Genomic DNA, 8,680 nt, shown 5'->3' with positions numbered 1-8,680 from the left:
ATGTACAATGCTTCTGTTGTGGGTACATAGTAATAATATTGTATTATTTAGGATAAAATGTGCAATGCTTTGACTTATTTTTTTTCCTTTTGGTACATGGGATCGAATTCGGGTCCTCAGGAACTGACTTTTAAGTAGGAATTGAAGTAGCACAGAAAGTTTCACTCAGTGTTAGTTTTCCCCCTTTCCCACTACTGGGGATCAGACCAATGATCTCATGAATACTAGTCAAGCACTCTACCACTGAGCTACATCCCCTAATTCTTCTTATTTTTGCTGGCATTTACTAATGTCCTGGTGACTTGACCACACTCCTTGAAGATTTTGGCACTCGAGTCCCCTGAGGTCTTCTGCAGACCCAGATGGCTTCAGAGCTCATGCAGGCAGCCCAGCCAGCACCTTGGTTCCTTGTCCGATTCAACCCCATTCAAGTACCTCCACGTTTCCCGCTCCACTTACCCCCGTAACAACCTGTACTAACTTGCTTCCACGCTTTCCACAGCTTTCAGCTGTGATGAACTTTCAGGCCTGGTCTCTGATTACAATGTCTCAGCCCTCTAATTCTTTATATCCCTTGCTTCCTGGAAGCCTGTTGTTTAGGTCAGTTGAGACCTCCAGATCCTTATCTCCATTCTTTCCTCATCTACTACCCAATCCCATCCCTCCATTTCGCTTCCTCACCAGCCTCAGTTTCCCAGTACTTCACTTCAGCTCTTCAACTACAGCCTCCTTTAGTTTATTAAGCTAAGCTGGTGTCCTAGCTTCAGACTTACCTTTTCAGTCCATCTTCCACTCTGCAGCTAGGATGATCACTGTACTAAATCTTATCATATTACTTTCCTGCTTAAATTTGCTAATGCTCCTCCTTGCCAACTACCTACCACTTGTTCCCAGAAGGAACCAAGCTTCCACAGGTGTCTGTGCCTTTGCATGCGCTTCTTACTGGCTCATTTTTCTCCTTGTTCTTTGCTTATTTTCCCCCCGTGGTGCTGGGGATTAATCTCAGGACCTTGTGCTTGCGAGGCAGGCATGGTGCCACCCAGCTAAATCCCTGGTCCTGTTCTGTGCTTGAATAACTCCTATTCTTCCTTCAAGATCTAGTTCAGGCATCATCTCCTCCAGGAAGTCTTCCCTGATCTCACCTATGCCCTACTTAGTTAAGATACCCCTCCTGTGTGTTCCCAAGCACATAAGAGTCCTGATTATCCTATAGTATCCCTGTCTGCTAAATAGCCTAACTTCAGTTCTCAGGTGTAAGTATCTGAGGACAGACGTTCAACACCACAGCTAGCCTTCGTGCATTTATTAGCAGGGGTATAGGTTGTCTTTTTTAGCTGCTGCACAGCAGTATGATGCTCCCCATACTCCATGCATTTGCCTTTTTGCTGAGGAAGAAAGATGCACCATAAAGTAATTAAAAGTGATGCTGGGATGGGGATTTAGTGTAGTGGCACCTCGCCTGCCTTGAAAGTGTGAGGTCCTGAGTTTCATTCCCAGTATCAAAAAAAAAAAAAAAAAAAAAAAAAAGTGATGCACAGTGACATTAGATGGCCAAGATGGCCACCAGCATCCAAATGTTGCTTTGTTTTTGGAACAAAGCTTGATCTAAAAAGTAGTTTTACATGATGACCTAGAATTCAGAGATATAGAGAAAACAAAAAGATTCACTAAATGATATTTATCCTTCTTTGATGCCTTCTGATATTTTCTCTTCTATTTCATTTTGTCATAGTGATTGTCAAGACACTGCTATGGGCTGAACTGTGTCCCTCAAAAATTCGTATATTGGGGGCTGGGGAGTTAGCTCAGTGGTGCCCCCACCTGCCTTGCAAGCACAAGGTCTTGAGTTCGATCCCTGATACACTCCCCCCGTCATGTATTGATGTCCTAACTCCCAACACCTCAGAACGTGATCTTATTTTGAGAGGTAATAAAGTTAAAATGAGGTCACTAGGTATGTGTCCTGATTCAACATTATGGGTACCCCCATAGAATAAGGAAGCCTGGCAGCAGACTGGCATACAGAGAACACCATATGAACACGAAAGTGACAGTCTACAAGCCAAGGAGAGAAGCCTGGGATAGACTCTTCCTTCACAGCCCTCAGAAGGGCTTCAGAGCCTCCAGGACCATGAGACAATCTCCTATTGTTTAAGTCACCCAGTTTGTGGTATTTTGTTACAGCAGCCCTAGCAAACTAATATACTCACCAAATTAGTTTTATGACTCACTATTGGGTTGTAGTTCACACATCACAAAGTGCTGTTTTTCTTATGTTTTCATGTAATATGTTTCTCTTTTTTGGGGGGGTAGTGGTGGTAGTGGTACTATGGATTGAACCCAAGGCTAAATTACTGAACTACGTCTGCAGCTACTTTTTTATTTTGACTTGGAATCTTGCTAAGTCACTAAGTTGCCCAGGCTGGGCTCAAATTTAAGATCCTCTTGCCTCCACCTCCCATAATTGCTGGGATTATAGGCATGTGCTGCCATGCCTGGCTCTCTCATATAATTTTTACAGCCACTGGAGGGATGGCAGGGACCAGAGGAGATGAGGCAACAAGGTTCCCACTTTAGGTGGGGTGTTGTTTGAAGGTCTGTAATTGCACAATCTGAAGAGTGCGTTCTTCAGTTTTGTGCCCTTAGACTCCTCACTGTCGCCCAGATCCTATTGGGAAATAGATATAAAATTTACAGTCACAAAGCTCTAAGGTGGAGTCAGACCTAAGCCAGATTTGCCTCTAAATGCTGGATTTGCCTATAAGTGATATTAGTGTCCCAAATGGTGTAATCAGTTAGAAAGGAATACAATAAATATTATCTTGCTACCAGTACTTGCACCTCATCTTTTACTGTCTAAAAGGAACCAAAGTCAGGGATTTCCCTTAGGCTCCCTTTCTTCCTATTCATCTTTAGGGACCTGGACATCCTGAGACCCTCAGATGGCAAAGCCTGGTTTCAGCTATGGTCTGTGGATGCCTGCAGGTAGAGTGGTCACCTGGATGCACAAATACAGGCTGTGTGCCCCGAGCACACAAGTGCTCTCACCTCCATTTGAGCATTACTTGCTGAACAAGCTCTTTGACAAAGTTTTTGCTTGTCATGTCCACCCCCTGCTCTTCATCTTCTTCCTTTCACTGCTTTGGAGACACAATAAACCCATCAAATACACACACCTCTGCTAGGTTCTGACTTTGTGGCATTCGTATCACCCCCAAAATCCAGGGATCCCCTAAGTGGGATGGAGTCTGTCTGCTCTCCTCACAGCTGGCTTACTCTGGACCATAAGAATAGTGTCTTATGGGGCAGAGGATTTAGCTCAGTGGTTCTGCTGAGTGTGCCTACCTGGCAAGCACATGGTCCCCAGGACCCACTACTGGTTCGATCCCCTGTACCAAAAAACAAAAGAAAACAAAAACAATAGCGCCTTTTGTTCACTATATATCAGGCACTGTTCTAAGCTTCCACATTTCTCATCTCGTTTCGTTCTCACAACCTTATCAACTTATTTGCCCCAGCTCAGTGGTTCTGCTGAGTGTGCCTACCTGGCAAGCACATGGTCCCCAGGACCCACTACTGGTTCGATCCCCTGTACCAAAAAACAAAAGAAAACAAAAACAATAGCGCCTTTTGTTCACTATATATCAGGCACTGTTCTAAGCTTCCACATTTCTCATCTCGTTTCGTTCTCACAACCTTATCAACTTATTTGCCCCATTTTACAGATGATGAAACGGAACCACAAAGAGCAAACTGCCTAGGCTTGTGTAGTTAGCAGCGTTGACAGGATTTGAACCTAAGCAGCCCGTGTCCCGAGTGCAAGATCTTACCTGCTGTACTCTGCTGCGGTTACTATCCCCTGCTGACTAGTTGGACCTGCACTAGGGAACTCCCGCACTGAGGTTAACGGGTTAACGTGGATGGGACGGGAGAAATAAATTCAGACACCAGGGGGCAGCACAGACCTAGTTTTGGCCCTTCAACTAGCTCCGGAGGGAGAAAGGAGGGGAGAAAACTCCCGCCGCCTCCTCCAACACCGCCCTTTCCACTCGCTGGACTGTGTTGGGGGATTCCAAACCTCCCGGGGTCCCTGGCTTTTCTCCAACTCCTACCGTAGCCCAAACTGCATGCGGAACACTCCACTAGTTAGGATGGTGACTCAGCAAGTCGTGTGTGTGTGTGTGTGTGTGTGTGTGTGTGTGCGTGTTTTGTAGCTGGGGAAGTCGTGTTTGTGTTTGTCTCTGGGTGTGTCTCAATATTTACCCCAGATACTGTAGGAACTTCGCCAAGGCTGTGCAGCAGATTCGTATTCAAACTTGTCCCTTGGAGAACGGCGGGCAGCACTCCTACTGGTGCTGGCTACCACTGGGGTCTGGGGGGGGTGGCACCCTGTGAGGAGCGGGCAAAGATGGTTTTCGGTCCAGGACCCTTGGAGGCTTCCAGAATTCTGAGCTGAGGGCTCCCCTCCCCCATCTTCTCCCCGCGGCTGTCACGGCAGTCACGCGACCTCTAAGGCGTTCCGTTCCGCCTTGAAGGAAGGCGAATTTAGGAATTCAGGCAGCCTCGAACTCCGCGGGTGCTTGTCAGGGTCCTCCACTGGAGGGAGCGCAGAGTCTACAGGGATTTGCTTTTCCAGAGGCCTCAGAATGCCCTGTCCCTGGTGGCCCCAAACCCCTGAGAAAGTTTTAGTGTGGAAGCCAGGTCGTTTGGGGTGGCATGTCTGTGCTTGATACTAAGTGAGGAAAAGTTGATTGTTATCGAGGGGGATACAGTAAGTGGGGGTCATCTTCTCTTCCATCCTGGCTTTAAGGCTGGGAGCCCCAGCCCTGCAACCCCCTCTACAACGTGATTCCCCACCCAGTGCAAGAGGCACACATGTTCACCCCACTTTCTTCCTCTTCCTCCTCCAGCCCACTTTCTCTTCTCTGTGTCGTCAGAGCTCCAGGGAGGGACCTGGGTAGAAGAGAAGCCGGAAACAAGCAGGCTGGGCAGCCACTGCTTGCACTGGAGAGGAAGGCCGGGAAAGGATTGTGTGTGTGAGTGTGTGTGTGTAGTGGTTTGTTTATTTGTTTGTTTGTTTTGCTTTTTGGTGGTGGTGGTGGTAGAGGGGAGTGCTAGCAGGCCAGCCCTGAACTCACTGGACAGAGCCAGGCAGTGGACGCCGAGAAAGGGAGAAGACCGCTGAGGGGTGCTGAGGTGAGGGGATGGGGGGGCGGGGGAGGGGAGCTGGCTGCGTGTGGGGGATGGGTTAGCGGGACCTCCGGGGTTCTCCCTGGGCCCTGGGCAGGGCGGATGGTTCTCTAGAGTTATTTCAGCTAGTGTTGATAGCTGGGGCACAGGGTTTTGTTTGTTTGGGCATTTTCCCACCCTTAGAGGAATTTGGAGAGGGTACAGTCCTCCGCACTCCCCTCCACTGTGGGTCACTTTCTCCACCTCCCACCTCCAGGGCGAGGGAAGTTGGGGACAGGATGGGAGGGAGGGTCCCTCTGCGTTTGGGGGAGTGGCTGCCCCTCCTTAGACCGGTTAATGCCAGGGGGCAGTGGGCCCTTGTCAGACTCCCTTTCAGCCTCCCGCTAAAAGTTCCTGTTCAAGGGTGTGGCCTGAGGGGAGGGGGACGAGCAAGCCCTAGTAGACCTCATGGTGCCCCAGAGGAGGGGGAATTTCCCCCTCAAAACTGCTGCATGCTTGGCTGCCATAGAAGCTGAGATTTCCCAGCGGGCAGGCGTCTGGGCTGCGTGGGATTAACCCTCCCCATGCTGACCTGGCTCCTTAATCCTGCCACCAATGCCACATTCACACATTGGGCAACTCAGACAAGTTTTTTCTACTTTTGAGCCTGCGGTCCCACAGGCAAAGAAGTCGGGACTATAGGGGTAGAGGTGATGGGGTTTAGGCCACCAAGCCGGTGAATGAGATCTTGGACTTGGGCTTCCCCTCCCTCCCGGGTTTAAGAATTCTGGCCCCGCCCCCTCGCACCTTGGCCTCTTCCCTCCTTGCTCCTCTCCAGGGGTCTGAAAGAAAAAGGTCCCCTTGTCCTGGCCAGATTAATCAACCCAGCTTGTTATAGAGTGGGAGTAGGGAGAAATGTGGCCTCTTGGTGTCTGGAGAGAGAGAGGAGAGTTGGAAATTTGAAGCTAGGCCATGCCAGGAAGCTGTTCACTCAACAAGGCAATGCAGAGGAAATGGGGCTGTCTGTGTCTCCCCACCCCAGGGTAGAGTTGGGGGTCAAGGATCTGGAATCTGATCATCCTGGAGATGGGAGAAAAGGAGAAGGGAGGAATGAAGTACTCCCTTAATTTGAAATACAGATTAAATGGAGCTCCAAAAGGTGCCCGACCTGGAACAGCAAGCAGCAGAGGAGGGTTAGAGAAAGACCTGCTTGAGGACCCTGAGAAGGAAGCGGAAGGCTTCTGCCTGGGGGAGAAGAGTTCAGGGAAGTAGAGACTGGGGAGAGGAGCAAGAAGGTCTTGAGGTGGGAATGTCTAGATAAGGGGCCTTTGATTTCCACCCCTTAGGGAGCCCTGGGAGAGGTGAGAGGCTCAAAGTACAACAGGAGATCTTGGGATTCCTGGGCTAGGGGAGATCCAGGGAGTTTCCATCCCATCTTCACCCTTGTCTCTGGGAGAGGGACATTGTGAAAAGTAATCTGAGAGAGACCCCTGGGAAACAGTTGACTTGCCCAGCCCCACTGGCAACCCCCCACCTCCGAAATGGGGAGCAAGGCTCTCTCCTGCCTCCCCATCTCTTCCTCCCCCCTCCTGCTTTGCTTCTTTCCTTTTGTCCTTCTAGCCCCCTATCATTCTTAATCCCTCCTCTCAGCTCCTCAAGGCCAAGTTGAGTAATTCCACTGTTTCTCTGGTTTCCCTTGCCCTCTTCCTTCCATACCCCTACTTTACTTTTTCTTCTTGCGTCCCGCTTTTAGGATTATGGGATTTGGAGCTGGAAGGGATGCAATGTAGAGGTTAATCCCTACTCAGATTTAGATCCTGATTTTTCCAACTCATTTCTCAAGTGGCTTTGGGAAAGTTAGGGAGCCTTCCTTGAGCCAGGGGTTTCTTCATCTATAAAAGGGAACAATGAGATACTTTTAAAAATGGTTGTGAAGGTCTGGGGATATAGCTCAGTGGTAGAGCACTTGACTAGCATGCACACCGCCCTAGGTTTAACCCCAGTGCTGGCTGAAAGAAAATTGTGAGATGCCAATAAGATAACATACAGAATATAATACTTCCTACAGAGTAAGTGCATGATAAATAGTAATTATTATCACTCTGCCATTCTCTTCCCCAGATAGCATGGTGGTTTTTCAATCACTTAATGGAGCTATAGAATCTTGAGAGGTTTTTCACGGAACAGCTTTGGGATCAGGAGGTAGAGAGAAGGAAAGTAGACACAGTGGAGTTCTAGGCCTTTCACACTTGGCTTCGACATACTCCAGTTTTACACCTTTTTCTGAGGGGATGGAGACTGCGAATTGAACTCAGAAAGAAGCTTCCAATGAGTTACATCTCCAGACTTTTCTTTTTTAAAAAAAACCAGGGTCTTGCTAAGTTTCTGAGTTGCCTGGGTGGGGCTTGACTTTATGATGGCTTCTGCCTCAGCCTTCCAGAGTGCTGAGATTATAAGTGTACATCACTATACCCTGCTAGTTTTATTTTTTTAAATATACAGTAGTACCCTCTTACCCATGGTTTGACTTTCCACAGTTTCAGTTGTCTTTAGTAAACCACACTTTGAGAATATTAAATGGAAAATACCAGAAATAAACAGTTCTTTTTTTTTTTTTTTGGTACCAGGGATAGAACTCACAACCTTTTGCTTGCAAGACAGACATGGTGCCACTGAGCTAAATCCCCAGACTTCTTGTATCTAGTTTGTAAATAAAATTTCATGATAGGCATCTGTGAATAGGAAAAAGCAAGATGGTTGCAGGTGCCTGCAACCCAGTACTCTGGCAGGCTGAGCCAGAGGATGGCAAGTTTGAGCCCACTCTGGGCAACTTAGTGACTTAGCAAGACCCTATCTCAAAAATAAAAAGTGAGTTAGAGCTGGGCATGTAATCCAATGGAAAGGCCTTGGTTTGATCACCAGTACTGCAAAGAAAAACAAAAACAAAAACAAAAAACAAAACAACAAAACAAAACAAAATGCATAGTAGATATGTGTGGCTTGATGGTTCCTGCTGTTTCTGGTACTATCAGCAATTTTAAGTATTCATACAGTGTCTTAGCATGTATCCCATCCAGAGAAGCGGGGACTACTATATTGGGATTCCACAGATTATGAACTAAAATTGTCTGCTGCTTTAAAAAGTTGGGAAAGTTCTCCATTCATTCAGCTCTCATATTTTATGAATGAGAAGATTAAAACCCACAGAATGGAGGCTCCTTGCCTATAGAACCTGAGCTATTTCTAACTCCCCTATTCTTTCCCTACTGCCCTGTGTCCCCTTTTCACACTACTCCTCTGGCTACTGCTTAGCCGTTTCCCATATCTACTTATTATTGAAGATGTTACCTTGTCTTAGACATTGAGTAAAGGTGACAGTGGCTTGAGGTGGCTTGGCTGTGTTGATGGGGATGGTCTGTGGGAGGGCCATCTACAGGAGGTCTGAGACTGCCCTGAAAGCTAAGCCAAAGTTCTTGGATTCTGCTTTTTTTTTTTTTTTTTATTTAATAGT

General features: G+C 47.6%; 1 protein-coding gene across 3 annotated transcripts in view; it reads left to right on the top strand.

Annotated features, from left to right (window-relative positions):
• The first annotated feature begins 4,550 nt into the window (after positions 1-4,550).
• The window catches only part of Stat6 (signal transducer and activator of transcription 6), a 16,379-nt gene continuing 12,249 nt past the window's right edge, over positions 4,551-8,680 (top strand). The window contains exons 1-2 of one of the 3 annotated variants that reach the window (XM_033763717.1): positions 4,551-4,771; positions 4,911-5,196. The gene's annotated coding sequence lies outside the window, so the exon portion shown is untranslated. Of the gene's footprint in view, positions 5,197-8,680 lie in introns of all 3 variants that reach the window. The other 2 variants (XM_010644634.3, XM_010644633.3) reach the window with 2 other exon arrangements.

The sequence above is a fragment of the Fukomys damarensis genome, unplaced genomic scaffold, assembly GCF_012274545.1.
Source record: "Fukomys damarensis isolate Sample0158 unplaced genomic scaffold, DMR_v1.0_HiC HiC_scaffold_15, whole genome shotgun sequence".
NCBI classification, from domain to species: Eukaryota; Metazoa; Chordata; class Mammalia; order Rodentia; family Bathyergidae; genus Fukomys; species Fukomys damarensis.
Note: the sequence above shows the minus strand (reverse complement) of the source record. Positions and strands in the feature narration are given on the sequence as shown.